Source organism: Zea mays, chromosome 1, assembly GCF_902167145.1.
Source record: "Zea mays cultivar B73 chromosome 1, Zm-B73-REFERENCE-NAM-5.0, whole genome shotgun sequence".
In the NCBI taxonomy this organism is placed as follows: Eukaryota; Viridiplantae; Streptophyta; class Magnoliopsida; order Poales; family Poaceae; genus Zea; species Zea mays.
In genome coordinates, this window is record NC_050096.1 from 253,520,026 (window position 1) to 253,536,506 (window position 16,481).

General features: G+C 46.1%; 1 pseudogene across 2 annotated transcripts in view; it reads left to right on the forward strand.

Annotated features, from left to right (window-relative positions):
* The window catches only part of LOC100194396 (uncharacterized), a 24,600-nt pseudogene extending 12,875 nt beyond the window's left edge, over window positions 1-11,725 (forward strand). Inside the window, exons 3-4 of one of the 2 annotated variants that reach the window (NR_148481.2) lie at window positions 10,361-10,415; window positions 11,446-11,712. The product of NR_148481.2 is annotated as an uncharacterized protein, transcript variant 1 (transcript). Of the gene's footprint in view, window positions 1-10,360; window positions 10,416-11,445 lie in introns of both variants that reach the window. The other variant, NR_157181.2, reaches the window with a different exon arrangement.
* Window positions 11,726-16,481: the final 4,756 nt, after the last annotated feature.

Here is a 16,481-nt window from a genome sequence, read left to right on the forward strand (position 1 = left end):
ACGGACCGGACCTCCGGGCAAGGTCCAGAACCTCCACGGGCGTGCCCGGGCCCCCTGTGCAGGGTCCGGGCCACTCACAGCAAGGTCCGGGATTCCGGGGCAAAGAATACCCAGGCCTTGACCAAGGCTAGGCAGGGGTCCGGAGCTGACACGTGTCTGGACCATACCGCGTAGGCTTCCGCTCCCCGCTCAGGCGGAGTCCCGATCTGCCGCGTGGCCGACCGCCCGTGACGTAAGCCAACGGGTGGAGCCTGAATTAAGGCCTCTGGGCCGCGCGTCCTCTGCATTTATTGCGGATGAGTCGCGCCGCCTGCCAGCATTAAATGCGTCATGTCTACTCCACTGACAAGCGATGTGCCGCCTCAGCATTAAATGAGCCATGTCCACTCTGCTGACGGGCGGCGACCAGGCCATCCTGCAGGAGGCGTGCCTGTCCATTCCGGTGGCAGACAGTACGCCTGTGCTGCGGCATACGTTGTGCTCATCATCACTCATACGTCCCCAGGGAAGCTTCCGCGGCACGCCAATGCTACGTAGACCGCGGATATCAGAGCGCAAGGAGATTGCACTGGCAACCAGCATTAGTTGTTCCAAGTATTACATCTGTTATGTCCCTGGGCCCCAATGATTTCAAGTCGCCTGGTCGCCTGGTCGATCCCTGGGACCGACCAGACGACTAGTCGCGATTAGGCGACGACTAGGGCGATTAGTCGACTCCTAGTCGGTCCTAGTCGTTCCCTGGTCGTCCTAGTTTAGTAGTTATACTTATATAGCTATATATATAAATGTACATGTATACAACTACATTATATAAATTAGAAAGTCACTACTTAGCACAGCCTTAGGATTAGGGCAGCCAACAACCATCCACTAATTTGGCAGAACTGCAGAGAAGGGGGAGATGGGGGGAGAGCAGGAGGAACCTTGAGATAACGAGCTCATCTCCTCAATGGTGCAGGTCTGCTGGAGCTTGGGAAGGGACAGGGTGGAGACTGCAGCTAGTGAACCTTAAGACAGTTGCCGCAGGTGGAGACTGCAGCAGGCGAGCAGGGGAAGGGCAGGGTGGTGTAGCCGCTGATGATGTAGCCGCCGGTGAGCTGTAGGTCTGTAGGGGCAGCCACCAGCGACCAAGTGTGAATAAGGGCTGGAACAGTCGAGCTAGCAAGAGAGGAGAGTAGGAGACGCAGTGCACTGTTTGGCGGCTAGGTATTACAGAGGAGACGAGAGGAGAGGGTAGTCTAAAGTATACTGTAGATGGCTGAAAATGGCCCAATAACAAAACCTAGCCAGGACGACCAGGAAACAGTAATCGGGCGATTAGTCGCCCTAATCGGCGATTAGTCGGACGACCAGGACGACCAGCCTATCTAGTCGAGTCGTCCAGCTAATTGAGCCCAAATAGCCGACCAGCCCGACTAATCGCGACTAATCGCGATTAGTCGGACAACTTGAAATCATTGTTGGGCCCGCATGTCGGGGCTCAGCACCCATGTACGTGCCCCCTTGAGCTATAAAAGGGGAGGCACGCAATGCTCACTAAGACTCAGATACACTTAGACCCAGCTCAGGCTCACAAGTTCATACAAGCTGCCTTTGGGTTGTCTTTTGCTCTTTTATTTGAACCCTTCCTTGGACTTTTATTGATTTGTGTTGAACCTTTGGCACCTGTAGAACTCATAATCTAGAGCAAACTAGTTAGTCCAATTAATTTGTGTTGGGCAATTCAACCACCAAAATTTATATAGCAAAAGGTGTAAGCCTATTTCCCTTTCAGGTGCTGTCGCTCAGGACGACAAAAAGAAGAAGAAGAAGAACCACAGCTCCGAGAGGCCACCGTCTGCCGCTCCGATCGTCGCAGCTGCGATTGGGGGCCGAAACGAGCACAACAAGCGCCCACGGCCGCAGAGGGGTAACAGCGGCTCATGCCCTGTACACCCCAACTGTCGCCATAGTGCCACGGAGTGTCGCGAGATCATCGAACTCGCGAAGCGCGTCAGCGAACGGTGCGAGCAGACCTCCAAGGATGGCTCCCCTCCTCGCCGTCGGCCTGGCGAGGAAAGGGTCAACAGCGGCAAGGTAGCTGTGGGAGAACCGGACCTCTGGTATCAGTCACCCGAGGAGGTCCTGAAGGATGTTTTCACCGGAGACTCCGACCCTGGCGATGACAACTAGTCGGGCCACCGGGGAGACCCCGTCCTTCCTAGTCTATGGGGCTGAAGTCTGCCTTCCCCCAGAAACCTTTATGGGCTCCTCACGGGTCTAGTATTTTAACGAGTCTATGCAGGAATAGTCGCGGTGTAAGGACGTGGACTTGACCAATGAACACAGATGGCAAGCGGCAACCTAAAATGCACGATACAACCAAGCACTTAGGCGCCACCGCCAGCGGATCGTGCATGGTAAGGGACCCCGGGGTCCGGGACCTAGTCCTACGACGAGTACTGAACCGAGAAGGGCTCCACAAACTCTCCCCCAGTTGGGAAGGACCCTTCAAGGTGACGGAAGCATGCCGACCCGGGAGTGCCCGCCTCGCCACAACTGAGGGAGTGCCTCTTCCCAATCCCTGGAACATAGAGCATTCCTGTAAGTCCTACCCACAGAAGCAAGTCCGAGGGGTTATGATTCCTTCTTGTAACTAGGTTGTGCATACGTGTACGCCAGCCCGGTGAGGTCCGCCCTCATAAGCCCGGCCTGTTGGTCTGCACTCATGCATGTCAAGTTATAAGGAAAAAAATACCCCCCTCAGATGTGCCCCTGTGATGGTTTTATTCTGCCACAGATTCCAGATATTGTCATTTTTTATCTAACCCACCCATACGGTTCCCATCCCTGCTGACATGATGACATCCGAATTGAGTAGTCAGGCTTGCAGTTTAGGACCCCTCTGCGAAAGCAGGAGGGTCTGGCAGCCTGGGGGCCGGCTCTGGAGAACGGGAGCTCGTTCCATGGAGTGGTCCAGAGCTGCGTAGCCGCTTAGCCCGGTTCCGTACCCTAGGCCTACGCAATCCACCACTCTGTGACGGGTACCCTAGTATTTGGAGCTATAGTCCTGTGGGTCCGGTAACCTAGGGTCCGGTTCTAGAGAATGGACGCTTGTCTCCTGGGGTGGTCCGGAGCCGTGTAGCCGCTTAGCATGGTCCCATACCGTAAGCCTGCACACTCCACCACTCTGCGACGGGTGTCCTAGTATCTAGAACCGCGGTCCAGGGGGTACGGACACACAACTTGGCTTCCCATACTAAATCCTGTAGGTCCCGTGCCTATATCAAAGGATGGCTAGTATCAAGCGGTGGGTCCTATGATGTGCAACTAACGCTCCCTAGCCGAAGCTGTGCTCAAGTCCAGGTCCTAGTCGAGGCTGCCTCCTGGGAGCCGTTGCCAACTCTTTTAGGTATGCTGGTATCCAGCCTCGACATGTTGAGCCTACATCCCAGGGGGGCCAAGTACCAGGGAGGAGTCGGCAACGCCACACACAACAGGGACAAATAGTATGCAGATAAGTGCTAATACTGCTCGATAAGTAGTACTCAAAAGTACCTTACAAAAACAAAGTGATTACATCCGCCTTCAAGCGGGGCCCTAGCCTTATGTCTACAGGTATGACCTACTCGACATCAGTAGGGTCGCGATGGAAGTGCGCGACCGCCATCTCCTTGAGGCTGATGAACATCCTTGAAAGAGATGGGCCAGCGGTCACCGTTGGAGGCGGCACCGATGCCATCAAAGCCAAAGAGATGGAGCCGCAGCTCAGCTCGCTTCCCACCTCATGGAGTTGGAGCTAGACCAGTTCATGGTGGTGTACCATGGGATGCTGGTGAAGCTCACGCGAAAGATGGAGCCGCAGCTCAGCTAGCCTTCCGCCTCCGGAAGGTCGCTGCGCAACACCCATTCCTCCGAATGCTGGAGGAAGAAGCGTCGCCCCCACGGACATCTTGCAGTGGTAGGCGATGATGGCCGCCTGAAGGATGAAGCAGGGCGTAAAGTGCTGAGGTTGGAGGCCAAGCTCCTCCAGCAGCAGCACGAAGAAAGACGAGATCGGCAGCACCAACCCGCAGGAGAGGTTGGAGACGAAGAGCACAAACTCCCCGGCGGCGAGATCGTCATGAGGAGAAGCGCCGACACGGATCCTTCCGGCGAACGCCGGCGCACCCCATCCGAGCAGGTTGCGCACCAAGTCGAGTGCCACCTCGGACTGGAAGCACTCGGGAGGGTCTAGCAAGGCCATGGCGGCTACAGCGGCAGAAGAGCGCGGAGAACTCGAGGGCGAAAGGGCGTTGCGAGTGATGAGAATGGCTACCACGCTCGGGAGAATCCCTTTTTAAAGAAATATTCCCCCACTGACGCCCCGAGACGCCGCAGAAGATCTCGCCCGACGAGCGCCAAGGTGACCCAGCCTCTGGCACAGGGGCCCGGGCCCACGAGTCATCCTCCTTGGGCGTCGGTCTCCGTGTGCGAAGAAGGCTAACCGCCACGCGAGGAGCGAACCGCCGCGCCTCTTCATCTCCGCCGAAAGCAGCGGGCCAGCCTCTGACACGGGGGCCCGGGCCCACGAGTCATCCTCCTTCGGAATCGGTCTCCGTGTGCGAAGAAGGCGAACCGCCACGCGAGGAGCGAACCACCGCGCCTCTTCATCTCCGCTGAAAGTAGCGGGCCAGCCTCTGACACGGGGGCCTGGGCCCATGAGTCATACTCCTTGAGTGTCGGCCTCCGAGTGCGAAGAAGGCGAATCGCCGCGGAGGGGCAGGCCGCCGCCCGTGGTAGTACGTCTCTTCACCTTCGCCGAAACCAACAACCCAGTCTCTGACACGGGGGCCCGGGCCCACGAGTCATCCTCTCTGGGCACCGGTTCCTGGGTGCAGAGAAGTCGAACCACCGCTCGCGCCAGTACCGCGTCTTATCGAGGCACCCCGCACGTGGCCCAGCAAAACCATAAAGTGCGAAGGCCACGTGTCAGTCAGCCGCGGGGACATGCGTGACAGTTGGCGTGACCGAAGGCGAACTGGCAGTAATTATGTCAGCAAGCGCAGAGAAGCAGCGTGCCAATCGCCAATCAAGCTTTGGCCCCACCTGCAGGCTCGTTTCCTCCCCTGATGCGGGCCCGGGGGCCACTGTCGGTACCCTGAATCAGGGGTACCCCTTACTACAGTATGAAGACATGGTGCCCGCTCGGCTATCTCTAGTCGCGTGGTGAACAACAGCCAACCCCACAACATGGACAGATCTAGGGCCGCCACGTGGCCAGATAAGACAATATATTCCAGGATATCGGCAGACAGTCCGGACCCCATGGGAAAGTGTCGGACCCCTGTACGTACGGACCGGACCTCCGGGCAAGGTCCAGAACCTCCACGGGCGTGCCCGGACCCCTGGGACGGGTCCTGGACCCCCTGTGCAGGGTCCGGGCCACTCACAGCAAGGTCCCGAGATTCTAGGGCAAAGAATACCCAGGCCTTGACCAAGGCCAGGCGGGGGTCCGGAGCTGACACGTGTCCGGACCATATCGCGTACACTTCCGCTCCCCGCTCAGGCGGAGTCCCGATGCTGCCGCGTGGCCGACCGCCCGTGACGTAAGCCAACGGGCAGAGCCTGACGTAAGGCCTCTGGGCCGCGTGTCCTCCGCATTTATTGCGGATGAGGCGCGCCGCCTGTCAAACTGGCAGGCGATGTGTCGCCTCAGCATTAAATGCGTCCTGTCTACTCCACTGACAAGTGATGTGCCGCCTCAGCATTAAATGAGCCCTGTCCACTCTGCTGACGGGCGGTGACCAGACCATCCTGCAGGAGGCGTGCCTGTCCATTCCGGTGGCAGGCAGTACGCCCGTGCTGCGGCATACGTTGTGCTCATCATCACTCGTACGTCGCCAGGGAAGCTTCCGCGGCGCGCCAATGCTACGCAGACCGCGGATATCAAAGCGCAAAGAGATTGCACTGGCAACCAGCATTAGTTGCTCCAAGTATTACATCCGTTATGTCCTTAGGCCCGCATGTCGGGGCTCAGCACCCTTGCACGTGCCCCCCTTGAGCTATAAAAGGGGAGGCACACAATGCTCACTAAGACTCAGATACACTTAGACCCAGCTCAGGCTCACAAGTTCATACAAGCTCTCAAGCTCAATATATCACACAGTGGAGTAGGGTATTACGCTCCGGCGGCCCAAACCACTCTAAACCCTTATGTGTTCTTGTGTTCGTTCATCACTTAGTAGACATGCAAAACGCTTAGGCCCCTCCTCATCTTAGGATTTAGGGCGGGTGCGTTCCGCCACCTGACCGGAGAATTTCCTCTCCGACAAAGCCATTTGGTGAGTCCGTCATTCTAAAAAACAAGCATTACAAGAAATAAAGTGAACAAACTCAGTCGTTATATGAATACTCAGTCATTTCATCTTTTAGCCTCAGACGTTCATGAGAATAATTGAGATAGAAGTTATTTAGTGAGTCAGTTATTCTAAAAACCATACATTACATGAAAGCAGGTGGCAAACTCAGTCATTTTATAAATACTCAGTCATTCTATCTTTTAGCCTCAGACATTCATGAGAAATACTAAGAGATAAGTCATTTTATAAGGTGAGTTATTCTAAAAACAGACATTACAAGAAAGGAAGTGGACAAACACAATTATTCTAGTTAGTTGTCCGTTTATTGCTATGGTTTCTAGTTATCATTGTCTTGTATGGTCACAATTAGCGAGAGGATCTATGGAAAACCTTGGCTTGCCTCAGTATGAATTAAGTGGTTGGTAAACCACCAAACATCTAGATGAAAATCGTCATGTCAACTTGTTTTTCCGTTGCCTTGTAATTCTCTTACACAAACTTGTATTAACTTGTTTATATATTTGTGCTTATGTTGTTATTCTTGTGTATCCAATTTACTTGTGTGTTTGGTTCGTGGCTAACTAGCCACACTTTAACTAAGGTTAGTCATTTGAATTGAATAACTAACCTTAGGCAGAAAAGTTAGGCAAAGTGTGGTAAGTTAGGCAGTGGAGCAAACAGGTCGTAAATTAGTTGCTCTCTTATGGTAATTATCTGGCGCAGACGCGTAGCTAAGTATAGTTGTACTAAAGTAGTTACTCTTTTAAAATGAAAATTGCGGATAAAAAGATTGATGACGTTAGCTAGCTTGGTAATTAATCCATGATTTCGAGTATGTACCAGCTGAATACGTGTGTCATTCGGCCTTCACAGTATTTCCTTTATATTAAAGCCGGTTCAAAACGGTAACAATGAAGCTATCCACGTTATCAAGAAATCATGCACCGTTTGATCAGTGGATGCGTGCCATCCTAATCCTCCAATCTGCATGCTCCACACAAATAAATAAATTTCCTTTATATTAAAGCCGATTCAACAATGAAGCTATCCATATCATCAAGAAATCATGCACTGTTTGATCAGTGGATGCGTGCCAACCTAATCCTCCAATCTGCATGTTCCACACAAATAAATAAATTTCCTTTATATTAAAGCCGGTTCAAAACGGTAACAATGAAGCTATCCACGTCATCAAGAAATCATGCACCGTTCGATCATTGGATGTGTGCCATGCTAATCCTCCAATCTGCATGCTCCACACAAATAAATAAATTTCATTTATATTAAAGTCGGTTCAACAATGAAGCTATCCACATCATCAAGAAATCATGCACCGTTCGATCAGTGGATGTGTGCCATCCTAATCCTCCAATCTGCATGCTCCACACAAATAAATAAATCCTATGCATCTCCACAGTGTTGGAGACTTCCAGGCGCTTCTTCTCCTCGCGCTCTCCCTCGCCGCCATGTTCGCCTTTCTCTGCAGTGGCTCCTGTCGTCCCTCATCGTCGTCCCACACCTCCCTCGTCTGCAAGCGCTGTCGCCTCCTCGTCTCCAACCCCATCTGCCGCTTCCATGTTCACCATAGGGCGCCTCTCCTCCTCAGCTTCTTCGTCGACGAAGATGGAGACATCGAGTTCGTGCCCACACTGCACCAGTTCGATCGCATCACCAGCGCGCGAGAGATGCTCGATATTATGTCCCAACAAAATGTGGTGTCCTGTACGATGGTAGCCGTGGGAGTAAGCGCACATAAGGCGTCCAAAAGAGGCAATTGAGGTATTTTGATGGGTGCATGTTGAAGGCCTCGAGCCTTGTAGATTTCCATTACCGTCAGTCCTTTCGGCCTATGCAAATCTACTTACTGTTGATCTAGGACAGGGATGCGGGAATCTTCTTGACCTGATGGAATCTGCTTACTCAGTGCTAGTGGAGGTATTTGAGGATATGAAGAATAATGTCTGAATTGGACCACACTAATTGTTGTTGACATGTTCTGCCATATGGAGATGGAGAATAGGTCACCAAGTGATGCCACATTTCTTTGCAACCTTATCAGCGTCTATCCATATTTGACTATCTAATCTTAACGACATGATGTTTATTCTTCTCGGATTCTCAAAGGGGAACACTCACATTCCAAGTGCCTCTCTCAAGGTGCCCAAGACATACTAAGCAAAAATCATGTATCCTAACTTGATTACATGCATAGATGCGGATGGAATAGGGGCATATGATTGGTTCAATCAAGGCCATGCTCCTATTGTGCCATTTTAATGCTAAAGAATAAGATATCAGCATCGCTGAAAACAACCTGAACATAACCCAGGTAACCTATGTCAATTGTACTTACATTTTCCATATCCATGGTTTTAGGCTTCTACGAGACTGATAAAGACTGAAATTTGTCTATGTTTTTTAAAGCATACTAACATTCAAGACAAGATAGCAATAAACCAAATCAATACTCCTAGCTCATTGGAATGTCCTCCTGCCTTAATTTATCCAGATTCTTTGAGAAAGAGGTAAGCTCAATGTTTGTTTCAGTCTAATTTTTTAGTATTTTTTAATTTCTTCGCATCTACTAAAGAATTTAAATTTGAACTATGTCTCAGGAGAAGCATTTGAATGATTACAGAACAAGATGGTTTTACAAATACTTTTGATCTCACCCAACTGTGTGGTATTTATAGTTTGCTCATTTGTATACAATCGTCGGCTTTACAACCTTGTTTGCTCAACCCAAAAAAAGGTGGACAGAGACTGTCTGTTTCATCACTCACCAAGCACACCCAACTTAAATTTAAGGAGAACAACACAAGAAGACATGAAGCACCTAAACGGAAGTGAATAATTAATTAACCATATAAAACCATGTCCTCACACGTTAAAGTTGTTTACATTTCCTCATAAATGAATTTGTACAAATTCGAACAAGCTTGTCAGCATGTACGAGTAGTATTTGTGTTAGAAAATACAAGAAAAAAAGATCTCTTAAGTTCTCAACTTTTGCTTGATCTTGTGTGTTGGACTGTTAGTGTTCATATGGCGCAGCCCAAATATTCTTGTCCTGTAATTGAACACAAGAATCTGTTGAGTTGATGTGCAGCCTCCTGTAATTGAACACAAGAATCTGTTTAGTTGGTGGTCTGGTCATGGAGCTCAAATTTGATCCAATATGAATTATGATACGTATTGCGTACTCTAAATATTTATGTTTAATTTTTGCAAAAAAAAACTATATAAGCCTTAGCTGCAGCTATAGCTGCTACAGAACCCATTCGCTAAAATACCTAGACTGAGATTTTGAACATTGATGGCAGTGAAAGGAATCAGGCTCCAAAAACAGGGAGCGAGAATATGTGTGTTGTCTTGCAAGTCCTCCTTCATGAACGAGTTGCTTCTTTTATTTTTTTAAACCTCTAAATATCTATTCAAAATCATACACAGTACTTCACTTTGTTCTTCATGATATACAATTCTCTAAGTCAAAGGAACCTTGTGCCTCCTGTGTTTCCATGCTTTACTATTGAATAATGAACATAACTGATTCGCAATTATTTAGAGAATGTTGTAGGATTTTCCTATTCTACCTAAACTAAAGTCACCCCATCCTTCACCTGTTCAATTACTCCATATGCACAATTTTTATAACAGATATATGCACATTTTTATAACAAATAATTTTGGCATCATCAAGTGTAAAAACTTGCAGTGTCGTACTGTCTGCTAACAAATTGTAATACAGTTAGTTGTTGTGGGAAATGGTAATATTTGTTGTTGTTTGAGCTGTCTTCTTTAAATAATGAACATTGCATTGAAGTTTTGTAGCTCAGTAGGATGCCATTGCTTTATTTCTTCTTGCCAATCTTTTGAGTGTCTATAACTGATTGACGCAGCCATCCTGAATTTTGAGATGCATCTGTTACAATGGAATCCTATGTCATGTACTCCTGCAATACTTTTATTTACAAATAACAAATCACTACACGCTTTCCACTTCTTTACAAGTAACTTCTTTATGTATATTTTTTTTGCAGTACTTAATGAGAAATGGAAAGGTCCAACCGATACAATTGAATAGTTACCCAAAAGGTTATATTCTGCAACATAATCTCTCAATCTGTTACGCATCTACACATATACAATTTCTTTTAGTGTACATTCGTTCATATGAATTATTTCGTAGCTGCCATGATGTCGTGCTTCCATTTTTCTGTTTAATTACTGAAACCATAGTTCCTTATATACGAAATCTAGTTCAAAACAGCCGCTCTCGCGGTGTCCACGTCGCCCAGATGTTTTCAGGTGTACGATTTCCAATCAATGGTGAAGGCAAGGTCTTTCTCTCATGGTCAATGCATATTCTACTTATCCAGTTCGGCGCCATCGTTTTGTTCAGTGTTTGCTCGGCTTCGTGGTTTTGGGGTTCGTATTCTTCGTTTGTGAGATTCATCCGAAACTAAATACCCTTTTTTCCCTTATATTTTCTACCTGTTGCTGCGTATTAAAGAACCTTATCAAGTTCGACGTCAGTGCCTCCAAGCGTTTTCTCTAGAAACTCTTTCCCTAGCCCCTCACCCTTTTCTCCTCCTCTGTTAGCAGAATCAACAATGAGTGTAGTTTGTTTCGTTTTCTAATTTCTCTACTATTCGTTCCCCAAATATTTTATTTTTAAATCAGGAAAAAAGGGGTTACTTACCTCTTTTTGGTTTTCGATTTTTGTTGTTCAGATTCTAATCCTCTTTTCCTTTTTAATCTAGAAAAGGAGGGGTTGTCTACCTCTTTTGGTTTTTGATTTTTGTTGTCTAGATTCTAATCATGTTTTCCTGCAAAGAAAGTACGTGGTTGGGCAGCGAGCAAGTGGCGTTTCTATACGCGGAAGTAAGTCCTATCATAGTGTCTGCTTGAAAGTGCCTTGCGATTTGTTGCTTCGCTTAATGACATGCAACAAAACAACAAGGGGATTAACATTTTACTTTCAATACTTTAGACCGGCACTCATGTCCGTTTTTGTATTCAATATTGAAGGCCAATTTCTGGCTTCTCTTTGCAATGTGCTTTGTTGGGATTGAATCTAGAATCATTGTTCTTAATAATCTAGCACAAATATGAACTACTGCAGGTGCTGCCGACACCACCATCTTGCTCTTTATCTTCAGTATCTGCAACTTTTTTGGCTGACTGGGGGAGGTGTTCTTATTCCTGAGTCCCTTAGCTGAGGGTGAAAGGGCTATAAAGCCAAGAAGAGGAAGAAGGGGTGAAGAATTCAGGTTTTCGGAAGCAATACTGAAGACTATTTTTTGGTTTCTCTTTGCAATATGCTCTATTGGGATTGGATTTTCAATCACTGTTATTAATAATCTAACACAAATATGAGTTGTTGCATGTCATGTCGACACAACCATCTCACTCTCTGCCTTCAGTTTTTGCAATTTTTGGCTGCCTGGGAGGTGTTGTTGTTCCTGAGTATCTTGTCAGGTAACAGGATATTTCATATTTACTCTTGGAAATAATTGCTTTTGTATGGTGAACCATGCACAATTAAACATAGAAAAATCATGTTCCTTTGGTGTGATTGGGTGGAATCCAACGATAAGATGTATGTTACTGTCAAACTTTGTATGAATGATTTAGTCTACATTTTGGAAGTGTCATTCATAGTTGATGTTAGAAAGTGTACCACGACTATCGTCTGGCAGATATGTCGGCCGACCTGTATGGAAGTGTTGTCTCTGATATAGATAGAGAGGATTAGGGGGATCTCAATCCCTCTGATTGAGGATCTAATTCTAGTCTCAATCCCTATGATTGAGGATCTGATTCTAGTCTAGGATCTTTCCTTAGGTGTAGAAGTTTTCCTTTTACCTCTCACCTTCCTCCCCTATATATACTTGTACATGTAATGTCTATTATCATCAATACAAACACACGCTTTCAACTCACTCACATGGTATTAGCCGCCTAGGTCCTGATTCCTGCCCTCCACCCCAGCGCGCCTCCTCTACGACACTGCTTCTCCCCATGGCCGACCTCCAGCCCACCTCTCCGGTCATTGTTGATCCTGACACCGACGTCTCTGCTGATTCTGAGCGTGCGGCCCTGGCTGCCCGTGAGGCGGCTTTGGCTCGCATCGCTGCTGCAGAGCAGGACGCCGCCCTCGCCCAACGCGAGCGTGACGCCGCCGACACCCGGATCCGCGTGGCTCTCGCCCGTGTAGCCCACGAGCGCACAACGGTGGCCCTCTCTCCTCTAGTCAACGACGTCATCCTCGACGGCACTGGTGCTGACTCCACTGCTTAGTTTTCTGCCGCCCTTCTCTAACACGAAGCGGTTGCTCTTCTCAACCTGCACGCTCAAGCCATCGCCGTGCAGAACATTCGGGCTGAAAGTCACCTAGAGGGGGGGTGTATAGGCGAAACCTGAAAATTATAACTCTAAACACAAACTAGATCCCTTGATTAGTGATTGGAACAAGGTGCACAATTATTGGAGTGTAAAACTAAGTCCCTTGCTTGTAAAGAGTGTTGCTTTCAAAGAATGCGGAATTAGCAAATCAATACAACTAATAAGTTTATGGAATATAGAGCAAGAGGGCTTAGGTAAAAGGAGGAATAACGCAAGTTCTTTCTTGCAAGGCGTTGCTTATCTAAATGAGAATTTAACTTGAAGCAACACAAAATAATATTATCAAGAAATAGTGCAAGAGAACTTAGAGAGGAAGAAAACAAACAAATCAAAAGCAATAAGCACAAGAGACACGGGTGATTTGTTTTACCGAGGTTCGGTTCTCGAGAACCTAATCCCCGTTGAGGAGTCCACTAAGGATGGGTCTTTTTCAACCCTTTCCCTCTCTCCACCGATCACCAAGACCGGCGAGCTCTTCTTCTTCTTTGCCAACAAGAGACCGAAGTCTCTGCAAGGCCAACCACAAAGATAAGGGGCTCTTGCTAGCTTTACAATGAATGGAAGTCAAAACTCCATGCTCAAATGATCACAAGAGGTAGCACACACTTTATCTCAATGATTCTCACAAGGCACTATCACTAAACGCACATGAGTAGCTCTTTCTTGCTTGATCTCTCTTTTGTGGCACTTGTGAGGCTTTGATGTGTATAGAAGTGTTGTTCTAGTAGATAGGAGTGAATACCCAACTCTTGTGTATGAAATGGATCAATGAATACTTGTGAATGGGCTGGTTGGGGTGGCTTTTATAGCCCTCAACCACCCATATAGCCGTTGGGGCGCATCTGCCAGAAATTGCACTAGCGGACGGTCCGCGGCTAGGGCCTGGACGATCCGTGACCCTCCAACGGTCGATTATGACATCTTCAACGGACACGCCTGACAGATCAACGGCTAGATCAACGGTTATCTGCCTCGGTGACACCATGCGGACGATCCACCCTTGGTCCCGGACGGTCCGCGCCAGCTCTATAATTCCTTTGGATCAACTTGTCACCTTCAGGCTAAACCAGGTCTTCACATGCGGACGGTCCGTGAATTATAGTCGGACGGTACGCACTGTATAATCGGATAGTCCGCGGTTTGATCGGACTATCCACAATTTTCAGTTCCTGGCCGAAGTCAAAACAGTGTCGCGGACGGTCCGCCAAAAGGGGCCGGACGGTCCGCGCTAGGCAATTTCAGAACTTGAGTTTCTGACTTCCCGTTGATCTTTGAACAATCTTCTCCAAGTTGCTTTGGATAAACTTGAGAGAGATCCTATGACTTAGAAAAATATCTCAAGTGGCTTTTCATCTGTTCTAAGTCATGGATCATGAACATTTTGATTCTTTCATTCATATTTCTTCTTTTGCTCAAACTAGCTCCAAAATAGTGATATGTTGATTTTGAGCTTTACAACCTTTCTAGAAGTGTTGAATACGTTCCTCGGGGTAGTTTGAACTTATCCAAAGAGTAGAACTATTGGTAGTTCATCTATCTCATGTTTTACCCCTATTTGGTTGAATCTGAGCTGATTCTTTCTTAGAAACTGAACTGTTGAATCTTATGAACCTGTGAATCAAAGACTAGGCAAAGTAGTTAGTTCGAATGGTTGTTATGGTCATCAAGCACCAAAATATAAGAAATGGTTTAAGGCCATTTCCCTTTCAATCTCCCCCTTTTTGGTGGTTGATGCCAACACATACCAAAGCAAATATGAAGTATAAAATTGTAACTAGTTTGCAATTGGTCAAGTGTTCATAAGCTACTGAAATGAAAGTGGTTCTAAGTGCATATGAGTGATATTGATATGATTGTAGCTTTGCACCACTTTTGCACCACATGTGATGGTTTTTGCAATTTTTTGATAAATTCTTTTACAAAGTTATTTGCATATGACCTAAGGTACAAGAATGAAATTTTAAGAGCATTTCTAAGATTTAAAGATTTTCCCTTTTTCAAAATGTTTTCCTTTGGCCATTTCCAAAACTCTTCCTCAATAAGTTCTCCCCTTTGTTATAAAATAGTTTAAAACGTTTTCAGAAAATAGGGTGGTGGTGCGGTCCTTTTGCTTTGGCCTAATACTTTCTCCCCCTTTGGCATTAAGCACCAAAAATGAAGAAATTATGAGGCCTTTTCAATAAATATGGAATAGAAGTACATGAGTTTGAGCAAGGGTGGTTGATACCGAATGAATATGAAGTGGAAGCGCTCCCTTTGCTCAAAACTCCATTTCCCTTTCAATTTGAGACTAAGCACAACATATACTTGAAGAGTGGTTAGTCTCAAGGATTAAATGTGTAGAGAATTGCTCCCCCTAAACTTGTGCATACAAGTGATGAATAATTGTAGATCAATGCACCTTAGGACTTGTGAGGTCCGAGGATGCAAGTTCTACACATTGAACTTTGGTATAAGCAAAAACATATGAATGAAGAGCAAGTACCAACTGAAAGAGAAATATAATATCAAAAGATATGTCAATGAAGCTTTATTATAGTTCTATATAATATAGATTGCTCCCCCTAAATATGTGCCTTGAGAAGAATACATATTTTGGCCTTAAATGCCAAATGCACATAATGAGGTTAATGAGAACATATCTATATCATAGACAATGTGAAGTGCATTGTGTCATAATATAAGTGTGATGCTCACGACAGACTATGCACTTATGAAAGCATGTTATAAACATTTTAAGCATTTACCCTTAAGGATTTCAAAGAGGCTTAAGGAACTTCCACCTTTGGAACAAAGGTAGCTTATTCTCGTTACAAGGTTAAGCTTTAAGCTCTTTGACAATAAAATTACTTCACCTAGTTTTAACAAAAATGCATTTAATGCAGGGAAAAATTAGAGGTTAAACTAGGTATGAAGCAGGGATAATGCATAGACATGCTTTCTCTTCCTTTTATACAAGATATGCAAAGAATGTATAGGAAGATTTAGGTACATGTGTAAATGGGAGAAAGTAGTTTACCCTTATGTACCTTCATATAGAGATGCTCTCTTCATTGTGTTTTTGTCCTTAGTCTTGGTTAATTAAGACCTATATTCAAGACAATGTATGGAAATATTTTGCATAAGAGAGAGTTCTACAACTAGTGATCCTTTTGTAAGATATAGCTATTATATATCAAGTAGATCACAAATTACATAAATTTATCCTGAATTCTCCTTTTAACTTAGTGCATGTCAAGAGAGACATTAATTGATAGTATATGAGGCACTAAGCAACATAAGTGTCAATTGAAGTTATTCAATGATCAAACAAATAACAGATGCGATCAAAATAACAACATAAGAATATCAAATAAGCTTAAAATAGGAGAATCCAGTAAATATGCTACTTTAACAATAAAAGCTACAATCCTTGATAAAAGTGATATTACTTTACCAAATTGGATTGAATTGAAGCAGCATACTTCATGAGAAACTTATTCTCATACTTGAGACTTTATGAGATTACTAAGAGAAAATGTTAGTCTCAATATGATCAAGATATAGAAATGGAGCTCCCCCTAAAGGTATGCATCAAGAATTTGAATGCACTTCTCTTTTAACGAAAAATAGGGGAATTCTATGAACATCTTGATCAAGGCATGTAGTATTTCCAATAATCAACTTATGCCTGGTATTCTCGAAAATCAAAAGGTTTAGAATACTTACAACCACACCATTGACCATTTGAAGATCTTACTATCCACGTAGGTG